Source organism: Rutilus rutilus (genome assembly GCF_951802725.1).
Source record: "Rutilus rutilus genome assembly, chromosome: 8".
NCBI lineage: Eukaryota > Metazoa > Chordata > Actinopteri > Cypriniformes > Leuciscidae > Rutilus > Rutilus rutilus.
The window spans coordinates 605001-625007 of NC_140222.1; the positions used below are offsets into that span (position 1 = coordinate 605001).

The 20007-nt window shown below is 37.3% G+C and overlaps 1 protein-coding gene and 1 long non-coding RNA gene across 7 annotated transcripts in view; one reads left to right on the forward strand and one right to left on the reverse strand.

Annotated features, from left to right (window-relative positions):
- Positions 1-20007, forward strand: part of LOC311295678 (uncharacterized protein) — a 317448-nt gene that overhangs the window by 160516 nt on the left and 136925 nt on the right. The gene's annotated exons all lie outside the window — the stretch shown is intronic.
- Positions 3043-9505, reverse strand: LOC311295680. Of its 4 annotated transcripts, none has more exons than XR_014628363.1 (6): positions 8524-9505; positions 8168-8277; positions 8028-8071; positions 6859-6923; positions 5172-5273; positions 3043-3384 (listed from the first exon to the last, which is right to left on the reverse strand). It is a non-coding gene; the product is annotated as an uncharacterized lncRNA (long non-coding RNA). The 4 variants fall into 4 exon arrangements; XR_014628364.1 differs by having other exon boundaries at positions 5172-5202; positions 8524-9499; XR_014628365.1 differs by lacking the exon at positions 5172-5273 and having other exon boundaries at positions 8524-9493.

Here is a 20007-nt window from a genome sequence, read left to right on the forward strand (position 1 = left end):
TCAGACAAGCGCCCCCTAGCAAGAGAGAAAACACTTCTCTATTATGCCATTCCAGACTCTATCTACAAAGCAAAGCGAAGTAGCAGAGTCTGGTATTACCAGGCTATGATAACTGCAGTTTTCAGGGAGTTTGGAAAACTCCCAGAGAGAAGTGAAGCATTTACCACTTCTAGAAGATCTGCTTCTAAACTGTTTAACACACTTTTGAAAAATGATGTGGGAAGAGTGTCAAGAGCGCAGGTTGATGTTTTAAGGTGCTGTACAGTTTCTTCCAAAATTTTGCCATCAATTTCTTTGAAGTCAGACATAGTAGATTCAAGATTCAAGATTCAAATAGCTTTATTGGCATGGTGAAAAAAACTTTACATTGCCAAAGCATTCATAACACTATATAATAAAAAATAAATAAATAAATAATAATAAAAAGATCAAAATTACATGAAAATAAACATAGCAGTTAAAATGTCTAATCTTTCAATATTTCTACAGTTGGTAGCTCTGTGCTGCTGGAGGCTCTTTGGTCGTGACAGGACCTCACATACCGGGCAGCCAGGGCTGAGCTCGCTGGGCTCTCTCCAAGCAGGAGTGGGAGTTTGTCCAGATTTTATTTCAGATGGAAGTCTTTCTGGTGGGCTGTGAAAAGGGGATAGAAAGTGTCCCTAATATCTATATAATTGGGGCAGGAAGTCAAAAAGTGTAGCTCTGTTTCCACTTGATTCTCTGAGCAGTGAGGGCACAGTCGCTCCTCCCTCGGCAGCCAGCTCTGCCTGTGTCTGCCCGTCTCTATGCTCAGACTGTGGTCACTGAGTCTGTACATGCTCAGCACTCTCCTCAGTTTAGGGTCGCACACTTCACTCAGGTATCCTGCCAATTCATATCTTCTGTTTAGGGCCAAATAGCATTCCAGTTTACTCTGTTTGTCTGTTGCTTCTGTCCAATGTTTGAGGTATTTTTCTTTTTGTGTTTTAATGATTTGGTTTGGTCTGGCTGTGTTTTTATGGTCAGTGTGTGACGTCAGCTCTAAGACCAGTCGGCCTAGGGCGTTTCTCTCTGGCTTCAGCTCTTGGTGGCTCAGGGCTTTGTGATGGAGGGTCTGTTCATCGCTATTTTTTAAGTGGGCATGGAATTTAATGGCTCTTTTTTGAATGGTTATCACAAGGGGTATTGCGCTAGTTCTGCTCTACAGGCATTATTTGGGGTTTTGCGCTGAACTCGTAGCAGGATTTTGCACAGCTCGGTCTGCAGAGTCTCTATTGGGTGTTTGTCCCATTTAGTGAACTCTTGGTCTGTGAGTGGACCCCAGACTTCACACCCGTACAGCGCGATGGGCTCGATTACTGTTTTGATTATTTTTAGCCAGATTCTGATTGGGATGTCAATTTGGATATTTCTCTTGAGAGACAAGGCACAGAGAGCTTTTTATGCTATTAAGATGATTCGTAAACGTTTTGTAGCTGTGAATTCGTAATAATTCTACGTTGCAGATACGTTTCAGCATCTATCCAAATGTACAAAAAAGTATGTTTTCAATCTGTTGATAGGTTATAGACTTTCTACTGATATAAACTGTTTTTCACTTTAATTAGATAGTCCTAAAAGATATCTACTAACACTTAGTGGATAATGTCTATTAATAGTCAACTGATCATAAACAATATCCCAGCTAGAAATTTTTTGTTCTAAAAATGTTCTAAGAACATTAGCATGTATTGTTCTATAAATGTTTTCAGCGGCTAGTTTTAGTTTTGTCCTCAGAATGTTCTTTTAAAAGTTTGGAGAACATTCTTTAAAAACATTATTAAAATGTTTAGTAGTAACATTCTTTTAACATTATTCTCTAACGTTCTTAGAAAGTTTTCAGCGGCTAGTTTTAGTTTTGTTCCCAGAATGTTCTTTTAAAAGTTTGGAGAACATTCTTTAAAAACATTATTAAAATGTTTAGTAGTAACATTCTTTTAACATTATTCTCTAACGTTCTTAGAAAGTTTTCAGCGGCTAGTTTTAGTTTTGTTCCCAGAATGTTCTTTTAAAAGTTTGGAGAACATTCTTTAAAAACATTATTAAAATGTTTAGTAGTAACATTCTTTTAACATTATTCTCTAATTTTCTCAGAACGTTTTCAGCGGCTAGTTTTATTTGTGTTCCCAGAATGTTTTTTTAAATGTTTAGAGAACATTTTCTAAAAACATTATTAAAATGTTTAGTAGTAACATTTTTATAACATTATTCTCTGACGTTCTTATAATGTTTTTAGCGTGTAGTTTTATTTTTGTTCCCAGAATGTTCTTATAAATGTTCGGATAACATTTTTTTAAAAACATTATTAAAATGTTTAGTAATAACGTTCTTATAACATTATTCTCTAATGTTCATAGAACGTTTTCAGCGGGTAATTTTATTTTTGTTCCCAGAATGTTTTTTTAAATGTTTAGAGAACATTTTCTAAAAACATTATTAAAATGTTTAGTAATAACATTCTTATAACATTATTCTCTAACGTTCTTATAATGTTGTAAGCGGATAGTTTTATTTTTGTTCCCAGAATGTTCTTTTAAATGTTCGGATAACATTATTTAAAAACATTATTAAAATGTTTAGGTGTACCATTCTTACAACATTATTCTCTAACGTTCTTAGAAAGTTTTCAGGGGGTGTTTTTATTTTTGTTCCCAGAATGTTCTTTTAAAAGTTCAGATAACATTTTTTTTTACAACATTATAAAAATGTTTAATAATAATATTGTTAGAACATTATTTCTCCTAAAAGGTAGAATAACATTCTCTAAGAACACTCTAAAAATGTTTCGTGATGATGACCTTCTATAAATGTTTAATCATAACATTTTTAGGACATTATCCCTTTATTCTTATAAAGTTTTTAGCAGGAAGTTTTATTTTTATTCTTAGAACGTTCTTCTAAAAGTTAGGATAACATTCTCTAAAAATACTCTTAAAAATACTACTTAACATTCTTATAAATTTTTTAGTGGGAAGTTTTATTTTTGTTCCCAAAATGTTCTCTTAAACATAAAAAATGCTTAGCTTGTTAAAACATACAATTTTATTAATCTCTAAAATAAAACAAAAATCTAACAGGTTTATGAATGGCATTCACATAAATTATTAGAAGTTCTGCGTACAGTAGATGCCCAACATTAAATGAAGAACTCAGTAAAGTCCAATGTGCAATCACACGTCTTGACTGCTGTTTGCTCAGAGCGCTCATCATCAGTCTTTGGTTGTCTTGGTTCTTGCAGAAAAAGAATAAAGTCATCTGCATTAATAGGTGTTCTACTGTTCTTCTCTTCTTCTTTTTCAGCTGCTATCCCAGTTAGCAGAATTGAGCTCCATTCTCAGTGTGCATGGTAGAGTTTTTCCTCATAGCCTATAAAAGAAGATCATGCAACAGTGTAAACAAAAATAATACAAATACATATTACATATTAAGATCACAAGCAATATTGACTTTGAAAACTTTCAAAATTAGCCAGCCTAATTATTAATCAGAAATTAATTAGATTAGTTTATTTAAAAGTATAAATATGATACCTTATGAGTATCTATTTTGTTTCTGTAATTTAAAACATATACTTAATCCATTATATACATGTTAAAGGGATACTCCACTTTTTTTGGAAATAGGCTCATTTTATAACTCCCCCAGAGTTAAACAGTTGAGTTTTACCGTTTTCTAATCCATTCAGCCGAGTTTCTGATATTTAGAAGAATGTCAGTAACCAGACAGTTTCTGGTCTCATTGACTTCCATAGTTTCTGGTCTCATTGACTTCCATAGTAGGAAAAAATATATACTGTCTCAATACTGATATTCTTCCAAATATCAGAAACTCGGCTGAATGGATTCGAAAACGGTAAAACTCAACTGTTTAACTCTGGGGGAGTTGTAAAATGAGCCTATTTCCAAAAAAAGTGGAGTATCCCTTTAATAACACAACTAGAGGCTAAATTATTTTAACAAACTACAAACTTGGCTTGAGAAGTGTGAACCTCGAACTCAGGTAGCCTTGAGCACAGCTGCAGCATGTCACAGCACTGCCCACAATGCTTTTGCTCTGATGTAACAGCTCATTTACATCAGTTATATTGTCTATGGATTGTTACATTTCTTACAGATTTCTGCTTGTTTTAAATCAGATACAGATAAAGTAGTACTGCATTTGAGATAGAAAAATTTCTAGTGTGATTTAATCATACCTGTGAATCGTCTCTTTGCTATTAGCTAAGCTGTAAGTTTTAGTTACTTCAAAAGCAGAAAGAAAAATATGCTATAACTTCTGTTTCTTATTGAGAAATCACAGGACAGTGTTGACACTAACTTTTTGTGCTTCAGTAGGTTTCTGTGTGCGCACAATCTGCATGTTAAATGTGAGCTACTGTCTGTGCATATGAAAGCTTGTTTCCGCCATGGAATACAATTTTTAAAAAAGGTAATTGCGAATCACAATTCAAACTTTTTTTTCTCAGAAGTGCGAGATATAAACTCGCAATTGGCCGTTTGAAAGTCAGAATCACAGGATAAATTAGTAAAACCTGAGAAAAAAAAGCAATTCTGGCTTATTTTTTTTTGCTGTCGTTTCTATATGAGAACATTAATGCACTTCATCAACACAGCCGCTCTGAGAGTCACTTCAGCAGCATTTTAGCTTCATTTGAGAAAAACTATCATCATATCATAAAACACAGAGAAACTCAAAGGTCTACACGGCAATCCGTCAAATAAAAGTTTGGTTTAACCTTTGAAGAACGTTTTGCTTAAATCATTACATTTTAAATAATTGGTTATAGCAATTTAATTAAACCATTCAAATGGAATCAAGAAAAAAAAAATATATATACTTTTGGGAGATGCGAGAGCGAAGTAGTCCAGTGATAATTAACAGGCAGCCATGGTTAATGCAATTTGCAAAGACCCGCCCCCTTTAGTTACTGTTGCTATGTCCAACAAGCCATGGCGCTCTCACGCCACACATCATGTTGTCACGCAATGAAAAATACATTGCGGATCACAGAAAAAACGCTGAAACGTTTAAACGCAGAGACAAGACAGAGCAGGTTACTTTTGATATGAAAGTTGAAACAAAGTCTCAACGTTTAATTTGTGTAATTTTTTTAGAAAAAAATATTTTTGGTAAAATAAAAATGTAAAAAATACCTGTCAATCAAACTCCCTCGAAGGGTGAATTCTGAGGGGAGTAAAAAAGACAGCTCACAATTCTGATATTTTCTTGCAATTGTGTGTTCTTGCCTCACAATTCTGAGAGAAAAAAAACAACTGTAATTTTACTGATGGAAACAGACAGTAAAAAAGTGGACTTCAAAGATTTCTTATTCTGTAGCTCCCTGTGGGATTTTTTTGACAAGTCCATAAAAATGCATCCATCCATGATAAAAGTACTCCACACGGCTCTGGCAGGTTAATAAAGGCGAAAGGTGAAGCGAAGTGATGCGTTTGTGTAAGAAACATATCCATATTTTATATTTTAGGGCTGGGAATCGATTAAAAAAAGTAACTGATTAATTACACAATTTGCTGTAATTACATGCAATTAATTGCATTTCCCCCAAGCTTGTAATCATCAATATTTAAACTTAGAATAACCTAATTAAACAACAAAAAGGAAAAAAAGGAACAGAAAATAGCCCTGTATTAAAATAATATTAAACATCAATATATCAATATATTATTATTTTCAATAATCAATCAACATAATAAATTTAACAATTTATTATTATATATTTTTTTCTAATTATCAAAATAAAACATAGTCCTACAAAGCTATTATTACAAGAGCATGTGATCAGAGCAGGTAATTTTACCATTGTTGTCAGCATGACTATACCAGCTCAGTAGGGCTATTTCACAGAAGTCTACTACTGAGAAATTTCACGTTATTTGACTTTGCTTTTCCAGTGCATGATCGGTACATGATTGGAGCGTTTGGGCCGTTAACGACAGAGCAGAACGCGCAGCGCAAACACGGAGCAGAACATTGAGCAAAGAGCTCAATGTTTGCTCAGTGTTGTGTGTGTGTGTCAGTGCGCCGACACACACACACGGAATGGAGAGCGCGGAGCGGAAAAGACCCGGTCATGAAAGCTGCGCGAGAATAAAACCTGATCGCCAAACACGGAGGGGCGGGACGGCATATTTTGCAGCCTTTTCCGCAACAGGAAGTCATTAAAATGAGGCAAAAAAAGTGCTGCGTTAATTGCATTTTTTTTATAAACTCGTTAAGCATCTCAAATTAATCGCGAAGATTAACGTGTTAATTCCCCCAGCCCTACCATATTTATAATTTTATCGACTTAAATAACTAGCTTCCAGCAGACAGCCATATGCAAGTCAAATTACGCCCAAAGAGTTAGTCAACGCATCGATACGCATATGAGCCTGCAAGGCTACGCATCACTACACTTCGGCCGCCATATGCGTCTATGAGTAGAAAAATGTGTCGTCCCAGTTTTTGATACGCGACGCACCGTTGTATGCAATACTATGCGTTGTTGGTGGGGGCAAAACTGCAAGTTGCTTGCGTCCGACATGTTGACTATAAAAGGCTCTTGTCGGTGCATGACATAGGAGTAGCATAAGCTTTGACGGCTCTCGCGGTTCAAACAAACAGGGCTAGGCAATAAATTCAAGCTCCTCCCACATTTCTCTTTATATGATTCTCTTTAATGATAATTTTTCTAAAAATCTCTGTGGAAAGAAAGTCAGATATAAATCTGGGACAGATATAAATCTGGCACGAGGCAGAAAAAAATAGATCATTTTTATTTTGGAGTGCATTGTGCGTTTAAAATTGACTACGGTTTTATAAAATGCAGTGGATACTTACTAGTGATGGACTTGTTTCTCTGTTGGTGCCTGTTCTGCTCCGTAAACATTGGTCCAATGCTTGATCTTAAGAAAATGTAAAAAGTGTGTTAATGTGTGTTAACAGACTATTGATCTGGGTGACATAGGACCATTTTTTATGTTTTCCTTAAGTGTTAGGCTATATAAATCTGGAGAACCCTTACTAACATTAACCATGGTTTTGCAACACTAACTAAATGGTAATAAATTATTGTAATCAATCCACCATAAAAATATTGTTTCTACACTTTACTATAATAAAAACCATGGTTAATTTAGCAAAGGACCCTGGGAACATGTCCTAAAAAGAACAGCTCATCCAAAAAATAGACTCTCTATCGTTATTTACCGGTACTCCATGTTGTTCCAAAACTGTATGAATTTATTTTGTATAACCTTAATTAAGATATCTTGAGAAATGACTTCACTGTTTTTTTTTTTTTTTTTCATAAAATGGGTTCCAATGTTGTTTAATTCCCAACATTCTTGTGTTTCAGAGAAGTAAGTCATACAGGTTTGAAAATAATTTCATTTTGAAAGGACATTTATGTTATGTATAAAGACACAATGTTCTCAGTTCCCTCATTGTAAAGCTCCTATGCTGAGGTTTATTTTATTTTATTTTTTCAAAATGTTGCAAGTAAAATGTTCTAATTGTGTTAACTTGTCACATTAGAAGAACGTTTTATGAAGAACATTCAACATCTCATCTCTCAATGATATCTTCAAAACATTTCCCTAACGTGACAGAGAGAATGTTCTTCTTTTGTTATCATGAAACATTGGGACAATGTTATATTGAGATCATTGTACAACTTTAACTTTAGCAACATTCCCAAAATATGCTCAAAATGTTGCAAGTAGAATGTTCTTCTTTTGTTATCATGAAACATTGGGAACATTTGTTTCCATAAAATGGGTTCCAATGTTGTTTTATTCCCAACATTCTTGTGTTTCACAGAAGTCATACAGGTTTGAAAATAATTTCATTTTGAAAGGACATTTATGTTTGGGTCAGCTAGGCCCATAAAAAATCATATCAAGAAGACAGGTACAATTTTGACTGGAGGGTTTGGACCAGTGTGCCTTTGAGCAGAGTTTACATGTTCTGCCTCTATTTCACGTGTATTTTACTATGACAATACTCACCGCAACTGAAGATCATGTGGCTGGATAATTTATTCCCAAAATTCCTGGATAATGGGAAACACACACATACAGCAATATTATTAGCTATTTGTATTTACTTACTAAAAGAGACATAAAAAGCTTGCAAATTTTTTACTCACCAGCTCAAAAACATATTATGATGATGACTCATCATTTTGACGGTAACGTTAGGCCGATATCCCGCGATCATTCAAAAGCCTAGTTTTCATAGTGTGGTTCGAGTTCCTCTCTGTATAAAGACACAATGTTCTCAGTTCACTCATTGTAAAGCTCAGTTTTTGATAAAAATAAATATAAATAAACCTCAGCATAGTCTAACTTAGCTGACAATATTTAGCCTAACGTTACACATGCAGCCTGAAACATTGACATAATATCGATATTGCTCTAGTCGCATTTAAAATTAGCTTCTCAATTTAACACACTATATTTTGATGTAGCAGAATGTATTTTTATATAAAATAAAGTTATTTACCTTCCGCAGATTGCAATATGTCCGTTACACGTAGGCTACGTTGTTAAAATTCGTTGTCCATTTACATCCCGCAACTCGCTCAAAATAAAAATGTAACAGTACGATGCAAAATAATCCATGTTTTAAACAATGTAAAAGCCACAGAACCGAAGGAGGCTAGTACTGAAGATCCTCCCGAGCAGCAGCAGCGCGCACACACACACACACTCTCACTCTAACAGACGAATATTCAAACTTCAAACTTGACCAGTAAAAGGCGCGCATAGCTGCCATTGGCCAGATTCCTGGATGACAGTCTGAATAGCCAATCATGCTCAAAACAACTCGAAGAGACAGCCAATAATGTGGTAACATTGCAATTACAGGAAAAGATTACATGTTTTAAAAGAAAGAATATGAAAAAAATGTGCACGGCTATTTATTTAGTTGTATTTGTAAGCTGGCTGTTATATTTAATCAATTGGTTAAATGGTGTCTTCATTGCAGTGCATGATAAAAAAAAAATAAACTTACAATAACATATAAATAATAATAATAAATTACACAAATAATATATACCATGTATAACAACATATATTTACCACTGCTCTGCCAAACAGCAGTTTAAAAGAGCAAACATATTATATATTAAACAGAGCAAACATTGCATATGTAGGCTATTCATATACAATTCTGTATACCTACCTACATGAAAAACTAATGGATTGGTATCATGGTAACATTAGAGTTACATTCATGTGACCCATAATGATCCTTTTGCACTTTAACAAAATATTGACCTTTCCTTTAGAAACACTCTTATGCCTAATAATGTCAACTTGCTTTTCACCCTGTGTGGCACAGTTACACAACCTGTTGGTTTAGGGTAAATCCTCTGTCCAACACAACACTTTGGTAACATTGGCATAATTCTATACAAGTTGCAACATATACCCCGGGTTTCACAGGCAAGGTTTAAGCCTGTAGTCCCAGACAAAAATGCACGTTTGAGCTGTTTTACCTGAAAGCAACTTGCACTGACATATCTTAAAATATGTCAGTGCCATTGTTTTGTCTCAAGATGCACACCAGTAATGTTTCTTTTTCTTTTTTCTAAGGCACATTTTTAAAAGCTAATTAAATGCACTAAGGCCTAATCCTGGCTTAATCTAAACTCTGTGAAACCGGGTCTGGGTTAGAAATTAAGGGTTAAGGTTAACCCTAACCCTAACCCTTGTCTACAGACTTTTATTTAACAGCATGGATACTCCAAGGTGTTGACTGCAGTGGTTAGGCCTTTAGCGTTGATACAGGACGAATAACTTCTTACTGTGACAGTCTGTAATGTATTTTAGCAAAGAGTGTTTGTATGGATTGTCCCTAATTAAGCTAGAGCTATTGGTGCATTCAAGTCATGTCATAAAGATCGTATTTACAAGTTGAACGCCACCACAATGATGAGAATATGAGTAGGAAGCTCAGGATTTTCTTTAACCCTGATCTTGAAGAGTTAGGGGTGTGTCAGGGAAACATTGTGGGATACCACTATACTTAGGTATTTAGCAGTGACAATGAAGTAAGCTAATGCCTGCACAAAATATGATAGCATTAATATGTAACAGTATAATATGTGATGATAAAGTTTACAGTGGCTTCATTAATTTAAAACATTAAACAAAATTGTAAAACCTCATGAATACAAACTTCCCAGGAGGACTTAAATGCACCATATGTTCCATCGTGAACCCTGTTGGCCTGCTGTCTGACCAGCAAGCTCAATTTAACAATAATTGTGTAGTTTGATTGCTAAATGTTACATTTAAAATGTTCTAGTTTTGTTAACACGTCACATTACAAGAATTTTTTTTAAAAACACTCATCATCTCAGGTCTCAGTGATATCCTCAAAACATTTTACGAACGTTGATTTGATAATGTTCCTCCTCTGTTTTTATGGAACATTGTGCCAATGTTTTACTGAGAACATTATATAATCTGTTATCTCAACAACATCCTCAAAACATCCTTAAAATGTTGCAATTAAAATGTTCTAATTGTGTTAACACATAACATTACAAGAACGTTTTATAAAGAACATTCAACATCTCATCTCTCAATGATATCCTCAAAACATTTTCCTAATGTGACAGAGAGAATGTTCTTCTTTTGTTATGACAAAACATTGGGACAATGTTATATTGAGATCATTGTACAAACTTTAACTTTAGCAACATTCCCAAAATATGCTCAAAATGTTGCAAGTAAAATGTTCTAATTGTGTTAACTCGTCACATTAAAAGAACGTTTTATAAAGAACAATAAACATCTCATCTCTCAATGATATCCTCAAAACATTTTCCTAACGTGACAGAGAGAACGTTCTTCTTTTGTTATGACAAAACATTAAGACAACGTTATTTTGAGATTATTGTACAAACTTTAACATTAACAACATTCCCAAAATATGCTCAAAATGTTGCAAGTAAAATGTTCTAATAGTGTTAACTCGTCACATTAAAATAACGTTTTATAAAGAACATTCAACCTCTCATCTCTCAATGATATCCTCAAAACATTTTCCTAATGTGACAGAGAGAATGTTCTTCTTTTGGTTTTATGAAACATTGGGACAATGTTATATTGAGATCATTGTACAAACTTTAACTTCAATAACATTCCCAAAATATCCTCAAAATGTTGCAAGTAGAATGCTCTTCTTTTGTTATCATGAAACATTGGGACAATGTTATTTTAAGATCATTGTCCAAACTTTAACTTTAACAACATTCCCAAAATATGCTCAAAATGTTGCAAGTAGAATGTTCTAATTGTGTTAACTCGTCACATTAGAAGAACATTTTATAAAGAACAATAAACATCTCATCTCTCAATGATATCCTCAAAACATTTTCCTAACGTGACAGAGAGAACGTTCTTCTTTTGTTATGACAAAACATTAAGACAACGTTATTTTGAGATTATTGTACAAACTTTAACATTAACAACATTCCCAAAATATGCTCAAAATGTTGCAAGTAAAATGTTCTAATAGTGTTAACTCGTCACATTAAAAGAACGTTTTATAAAGAACATTCAACCTCTCATCTCTCAATGATATCCTCAAAACATTTTCCTAATGTGACAGAGAGAATGTTCTTCTTTTGTTTTTATGAAACATTGGGACAATGTTATATTGAGATCATTGTACAAACTTTAACTTTAATAACATTCCCAAAATATCCTCAAAATGTTGCAAGTAGAATGTTCTAATTGTGTTAACTCGTCACATTAGAAGAACGTTTTATAAAGAACAATAAACATCTCATCTCTCAATGATATCCTCAAAACATTTTCCTAACGTGACAGAGAGAACGTTCTTCTTTTGTTATGACAAAACATTAAGACAACGTTATTTTGAGATCATTGTACAAACTTTAACTTTAACAACATTCCCAAAATATGCTCAAAATGTTGCAAGTAAAATGTTCTAATTGTGTTAACTCGTCACATTAAAATAACGTTTTATAAAGAACATTCAACCTCTCATCTCTCAATGATATCCTCAAAACATTTTCCTAATGTGACAGAGAGAATGTTCTTCTTTTGTTTTTATGAAACATTGGGACAATGTTATATTGAGATCATTGTACAAACTTTAACTTTAATAACATTCCCAAAATATCCTCAAAATGTTGCAAGTAGAATGTTCTAATTGTGTTAACTCGTCACATTAGAAGAACGTTTTATAAAGAACAATAAACATCTCATCTCTCAATGATATCCTCAAAACATTTTCCTAACGTGACAGAGAGAACGTTCTTCTTTTGTTATGACAAAACATTAAGACAACGTTATTTTGAGATCATTGTACAAACTTTAACTTTAACAACATTCCCAAAATATGCTCAAAATGTTGCAAGTAAAATGTTCTAATTGTGTTAACTCGTCACATTAGAAGAACGTTTTATAAAGAACATTCAACATCTCATCTCTCAATGATATCCTCAAAATATTCTACAAATGTGACAGAGAGAATGTTCTTCTTTTGTTTTTATGAAACATTGGGACAATGTTATATTGAGATCATTGTACAAACTTTAACTTTAACAACATTCCCAAAATATTCTCAAAATGTTGCAAATAAAATGTTATAATTTTGTTAACTCGTCACATTAAAATAACGTTTTATAAAGAACATTCAACATCTCATCTCTCAATGATATCCTCAAAACGTTTTCCTAACGTGACAGAGAGAACGTTCTTCTTTTGTTATAATGAAACATAGGGACAATGATATTTTGAGATCATAGTACAACTTGTTATTTCAGAAACATTCCCAAAACATCTTTTGAATGTTGCAGTTAAAATGTTATATCTTAGTTTTCATATAACGTTATAGGAACATTTTTTTAAATGAGAAAACATCCTTAAAATGTTCGGTAAACATTACATTCAAATGTTTTCTTTAGAACATTAACCAAACTTGTAGGGAATGTTAGCGAAAGTTCTGAGAACGTTCCCTGCTAGCTGGGATATTAATCTGTTGATAGGTTATAGACTTTCTACTGATATAAACTGTTTTTCACTTTAATTAGATAATCCTAAATGTATCTACTAACACTTAGTGGATAATGTCTATTAATAGTCTACTGATCATAAACAATTTATTTGTTGACAAGCAACAGATCTAATCTTTAGTTGACTATCAACAGATTATCTACAAATGGTTAACACTTTTTTAAAAACAGTTTTAAATCAGCTAAAATAATCATTAATTTGATGCATATGAGACCCCTTGAGTAGGATATACAGTATCATATACTTCATATGCTGAAATGACTGTTGACATTTAACTGACAGATTGATCTTGAGTTGTTGGTACTCAATCTACAGAAAGTTAGTTGACAATTGAAAGTTAGTCGCCAATTGGTTAATAACCTGTTGCAAAATAATATTGACAGTCAACAGGCACTTTTTGTAAAATCTGTAGATTAACACGTGAATCGTACCTTTTAGTCTATAGGCAGTCAGTTGAACGTATGTTACTTGTCTGTTGAAACAGCGTTGTTGAATGTCAACTGATGCATTGTTGACAAGCTACTGAATGGCTACTAATAACTAGTAAAGTCTCAACAAACGGACTATCAAAATAAAGTGTTACCGGGATTTTTAATGACCACAGAGAGTCAGGACCTCAGTTTAACGTCTCATCCGAAGGACGGACAAACATTATTTACATACCTGACTTTTTTTTTTTTTTGACTTGCGACTGTGCCCCTGGCTGACCTTGTGAAGACAGCTGTGGGTTTGGAGAAAGAAAAGTACTCATACACCAAATAAATCTTTAACTTATTATTTAAAATTCTTGAAGATCACAAGTGTGGCAGTACCATAGGTACTTAAGTAAAGTACTTCTTATTGCGATTGAATTAAGGTTGCTCCATTAACTCCACGTGTTTCATTTTCTCGTTTATGTCCATCCTGTTTGTGATAATCCTAATTTGTTTCAACAAGCACTGATCCTGCGCTGACTTGTTCAGGGAACGCAAGGGGTGGGAGAATGGTTAAGTTAAGTGTTCATGGGACACTGACATTCCCAATTATTTTGAATGTTTTAAATGTGTTGGCCATTTGAAAGTGCCCAAGGAACAATCGTTGCCCAGTAACATTGCTCAAAAAGTTGCACCTAGTAAGTTTTACTTTATCAAACAGCAAAAAAGTTATAGCATGGTGTGTTTGAGTTCATTTCGTTGAAAAGAGCCCTAACCTGCATCAAGCTCTATGGGGGAAAAACACTGGAAGTCAAGTAAAGTTAAGGTAACCCATGGGTCAAACACTTGTAACTCTTTAAATTTGTTCTAATTACCTTGCCGCTCCGTGGATTCCGCCTGCTCCACTTGCCCCTCCGTGGATTCCGCCTGCTCCACTTGCCCCTCTGTGGATTCCGCCTGCTCCACTTGCCCCTCCGTGGATTCCGCCTGCTCCACTTGCCCCTCTGTGGATTCCGCCTGCTCCACTTGCCCCTCCGTGGATTCCGCCTGCTCCACTTGCCGCTCCGTGGATTCCGCCTGCTCCACTTGCCCCTCTGTGGATTCCGCCTGCTCCACTTGCCCCTCTGTGGATTCCGCCTGCTCCACTTGCCCCTCTGTGGATTCCGCCTGCTCCACTTGCCCCTCTGTGGATTCCGCCTGCTCCACTTGCCGCTCCGTGGATTCCGCCTGCTTCACTTGCCCCTCCGTGGATTCCGCCTGCTCCACTTGCCGCTCCGTGGATTCCGCCTGCTCCACTTGCCCCTCTGTGGATTCCGCCTGCTCCACTTGCCCCTCCGTGGATTCCGCCTGCTCCACTTGCCCCTCCGTGGATTCCGCCTGCTCCACTTGCCCCTCCGTGGATTCCGCCTGCTCCACTTGCCCCTCCGTGGATTCCGCCTGCTCCACTTGCCCCTCCGTGGATTCCGCCTGCTCCACTTGCCCCTCCGTGGATTCCGCCTGCTCCACTTGCCCCTCCGTGGATTCCGCCTGCTCCACTTGCCCCTCCGTGGATTCCGCCTGCTCCACTTGCCCCTCCGTGGATTCCGCCTGCTCCACTTGCCCCTCTGTGGATTCCGCCTACTCCACTTGCCCCTCCGTGGGGCTCGCCTCGCAGGGTGTGAGCTGCAGAGTAATCAGCTGATCCTCATTGCCACTGGAATCCTGGGTCCATCCTGTGCAAGTTAAACAAGTGTTGTGTTTTGCTTATTTAAAACATAGAGGTTTTTTACATTTACCTAACAGTTAAAACAGATACAGATCAAGCTTATGGTTGACTTGATCTGTACCTGTTTTAACTGTTAGGTAAATGTGTTTGAATAATGTATACCAAATTTTCTCCAACCAGATTTGAAGGCAGGAGACTTTTGATTGCAGGAGAACTATTGAGAGTCTACTGGATGTATTATATTTACCTGTAATATATTTGATTGATTTTCGATAACCAATACAATATTAATTAAGTCAGGAAAATAAAACCCAGAGTGCTCATAATATCTATTCATAAAATGACAAGTATAATGTTTGTTTACAGACTGGGTCAAACTATTCAGTTAAGACTAGACTGTGTGCGCTAAAAAGCTTTGGGCTTTATGCCTCAAAGTTAGTAGCAGTGTAAGTTTGTGGTGTATCCAGCAAAAATTTGATGGTTTTCTTTTTCTCTGTGTTAATGATCTACATTTTAGCACTGTCCTTGATATTGTTTCAATGAGTATATATAGATTCATTATCATTTGATTCATTGACCCAGTGACGGGACTTTGCAAATGAAATGTGTTCAATTAGTATGTCACTACAAAAAATGCTGTGGTCAGTGTGCCTAAACATTAAAACTATGGTTGTATGTGGGCTGAAAACAGAAATGAAATATGGCTCCTACAAAAACATACCAAACATAATTCTAAAGTTGACAGTATATGCTTGAATGCATTTAACTCTGGGTGCCAAATCCCATTGTAGACCAGTGTGCTGCATGCTATTAATACAAACAGGGCTCAATACACTTAGAATCTACATGTCTGAGTATCTGCAGTTGCAAGAAACTACTGTACTTTACTTCAATTCCCATAATCAATTGCCATGAATTTTTATACTTTTCTACCCATTTGCGTCATTAAATGTGTTGGTAGAGACATCACATAGAGTGCAGAAAATACAGCAGCAGAAAAAAAGAATGATTGAATTTAAGTTTTAGGGGTGAGCCATTCCTTTAAGATTTAAACATTAATAAAATATTTTTCTTGTGTATAAAATATATATGTGTACTCAACACAAGTTGTGAACTGTGACTTTAAGATACAGTGCATGCATCTCACCTTCACAAAGGTATTCATAAATGCTAGACGCGGAGCTAGACGCGGCGCATGCTCAGCTGCGACGACACAGCCTGTCAGTCCTTTGTTTGTTTGTTTTTCCGTTGTGTTTCGTCATGTCTCGTGTCCTTATGTTAAGCAGCTCAGGCAAAAAGCTTGACCTGGGCAGGATTATTGTTTTGACATTGCTAATTATATGGCTACTGGATAATTGTGAGGCTTTACGACCAGGAATCAGCGACTATGTTCCACTCACCTATGGCCGTGATCCCAGTTAACACAGAACGTTCCCCTAATGTTATTTTTTGGTTATTTTTTTGGGAACCAAATACTTACGTTAGGGGAACGTTCTTTTTTGGTTTTATTTTTATGTAACAATAAAATAACGTTCCCAGAACGTTGCTGGGTGGTTACCATAAAAAAGAACGTTCTGGGAACCATAAACTAACATTCTGAGTTATGGGAACCAAAAATTGTTAGCTGGGATGAGCTTCTCCAACTACGTTCCTCCTTGCACTGCCTCCAGAAGCCAAAAGTCAACCTACCACGCGAACTCCGACCAAGAAAACGGGGAAGGAGAGGTGGGGTACGTACCAGGCTGAGGAAACGTCCATTCCGACCCCCACTCCCCACCATCGTTCTGGCAAACGTCCGCTCCCTCCGAAACAAAATGGATCTGCTGCATGCCAAGTGCCAGTTTGACAGGACCTTCAGGGATGCCTGTGTCATCGCCCTGACAGAAACCTGGCTGGACGGGACTATCACGGACTCTGAGGTCAGTCTTGATAACTTTACCATCCTGCGGGCTGACAGGACAAGCAAGTCCGGTAAAACTAAAGGTGGTGGAGTCTGCATCTTCGTTAATAAGCGATGGTGTGTTAACATCAAGACTCACCGCACAATCTGCACACCCGATGTAGAACTGTTGACTCTGTCTCTACGGCCTTTCTACCTCCCGAGGGAATTCCCGTGCGTGGTGATCAGCTGTGTTTACATCTCCCCAAATGCTAACACCCGGGTGGCAGCGGAGCTACTAGCAGAGGAAGCTAGCTCTATGATGGCTAAGTATCCGGATGCTCCGCTCTTCACAATGGGTGATTTTAACAACTGTAGACTGGACTGTGTTATGCCATCTTTGCACCAGTATGTGGATATTCCCACGAGCAAGCACAACACCCTGGATTTATGTTACGGTAACATTTTTGATGCGTTTGGTGTCCAAGCACATCCTCCACTCGGCTACTCCGACCACAATGTTATTGTTTTGCTTCCGCATTACAAGTCGGAACTGAAACGCGCTAAACCCACCATCCATAGCGCCGCAATCTGGTCGGAGGATGCAATTGCGCAGCTGCAGGGATCTCTTGCATGCACGGATTGGGATATTTTTCAAGGAGAGTTGGAGCACAGGATTTTGGTAATCACAGATTACATAAAATTCTGCATATCATCTACTATACCCACAAGGATATTTATGAAGTACCCCAACTCCAATCCCTGGATTACATCACACATTAAAATTACAATGAAAGAAAGGCTCAAAGCCTTCCAGCGTGAGGACTGGAACACTGTCAATACACTAAATAGACAGATTAAAAATGACATAACCAAGGCCAAACTCAGGTATAAAGACAAGATTGAACAGGAGTTCAGCTGTATGAACACCAGACAGGCTTACCAGAAAATTAAAGTACTTACTTGTCAAGCATCTAACACCGGGCACAGCATAACAAGGAGAAATCTATTTCCTAGGGCCCTATTTCCTGCCACTTCTGCTGACTCTCTGAACTCTTTCTTTACACGCTTTGATACCGTTGACCATTCTGCTCTCTGTGATGAGCTGCTCAGTGCCCTGCCACTAGACCCCCCATCTCGGCCTCCGTTTACAGTGGAGGATGTACGCCAGCAGTTGAGCAGGTGTAAAATGGGCAAGGCACCGGGTCCAGATGGCATCCCAGCCCGGGTGCTTAAGCTGTGTGCTATGGAGCTGTCCCCAATACTACACACTATTTTCTGGGACTCTTTCAGGTCGGCACACATCCCCACAGTCTGGAAAACCTCCACGATCATCCCGGTCCCAAAGAAGCCCCGCCCATCTGAGCCACATCACTACAGACCAATTGCACTTACCCTTATCATGATGAAGTGCCTGGAAAAGCTCATCCTTCACTCCATCCTCCCTGCTGTTAGACCTCTGCTGGACCCATATCAATTTGCCTACAAGGCTAAGCGGGGAACGGAGGATGCCGTGGCATGTCTCCTCCACCCCCTTCTGCAACATCTTGAGGCACCTGGTACCTTTGCATCTATCATCTTCATCGACTTCAGCTCAGCCTTCAATACAATACAATGGCACCAGATGATCAGGAAGCTCCAAACCCTCAACCTGTCCCCACTCTTCATTCACTGGATTCACAACTTTCTCAGCAATAGACCACAAGCTGTCAGAATCGGTTCAGTCACCTCATCCACCATAATCACCAACACCGGCGCTCCCCAGGGGTGTGTACTCAGCCCCTTCCTGTACACACTCTATACCAATGAGTGTACCAGCCCTTTCCCTGTCACCACATATTTCAAATACTCAGATGACACTGCCATTCTAGCACTTCTTAAGGACAGTAACTCCATAACTGCTTACCACCAGTCTGTGACCCACTTCACTAAGTGGTGCTCCGACAACTTCCTGGAGCTGAACGTAGACAAGACCAAGGAGCTACTCATCCACACCCAAGCCCACACCCCGGATCTGGCACCTACTAACATTTACAACAAAATAGTTGAACGTGTCAATCACTTCAAATACCTTGGACTCACACTGGACAATAAACTTACCTTTGAGCAACATGTTATCAATACTCATAAACGCTCCCAGCAGAAACTTCACATTCTCCGCAAGCTCCGTGCCCTCTGTGTCACCCCTAAACATCTCTTACTGTTATACACCAGCATCATCCAACCCATCCTTCTTTACTGCTCCCCCTGTTACTATAATATGCTATCCATCACCAATAGAAATAAACTCACCAAGGTCACCCATATTGCATCCAAAATTATCAGCCTGCCCATTATAGACCTCGGCCACCAAAACAATAAAGCCATCACACGCATGGCCCGGTCTGTCAGCAGAGACCCAGATCATCCCCTCCATAGCCACTTCTGCCTGCTGCCCTCAGGCTGCAGGTACAGGACCTTGAGGTGGAAGCGGGCACGCTTCAGTAAAAGCTTTGTCCCCTCTGCCATCGATGCTCTTAATGGTTTTAAGCGCTAATCCTGCTCCTCACCATCTGCAGATGTGTTGTGTGTGTATTTGTTCATGTTGTTTGTATCTGACAGTGTTTGTGAAAAAGAATTTCCCCCAGGGGACAATAAAGGTCTATCTATCTATCTAAAATGAACCTATCTTCTGTAGGTAGTCCTGGGCAAAGGTGGAGAGTGTGCAGCAAGGCGTTAATATTTCGCACTTAATTAAGTAGCAGAACTGGTTTGTAGCCAATGGCATGGAGTTTCTCAAGCTGCAATGACAACATTGTGTGTTTGCTGTTTAAAATAATAGAAAAACAACATAAAAATAACATTAATGACAGCATCCAGGTTACTGCCATTCAGGATTTTTAACCTAATGGTGATTATGTGCAAAAAGGAAAGGCAAAAATAGAAGCAAAA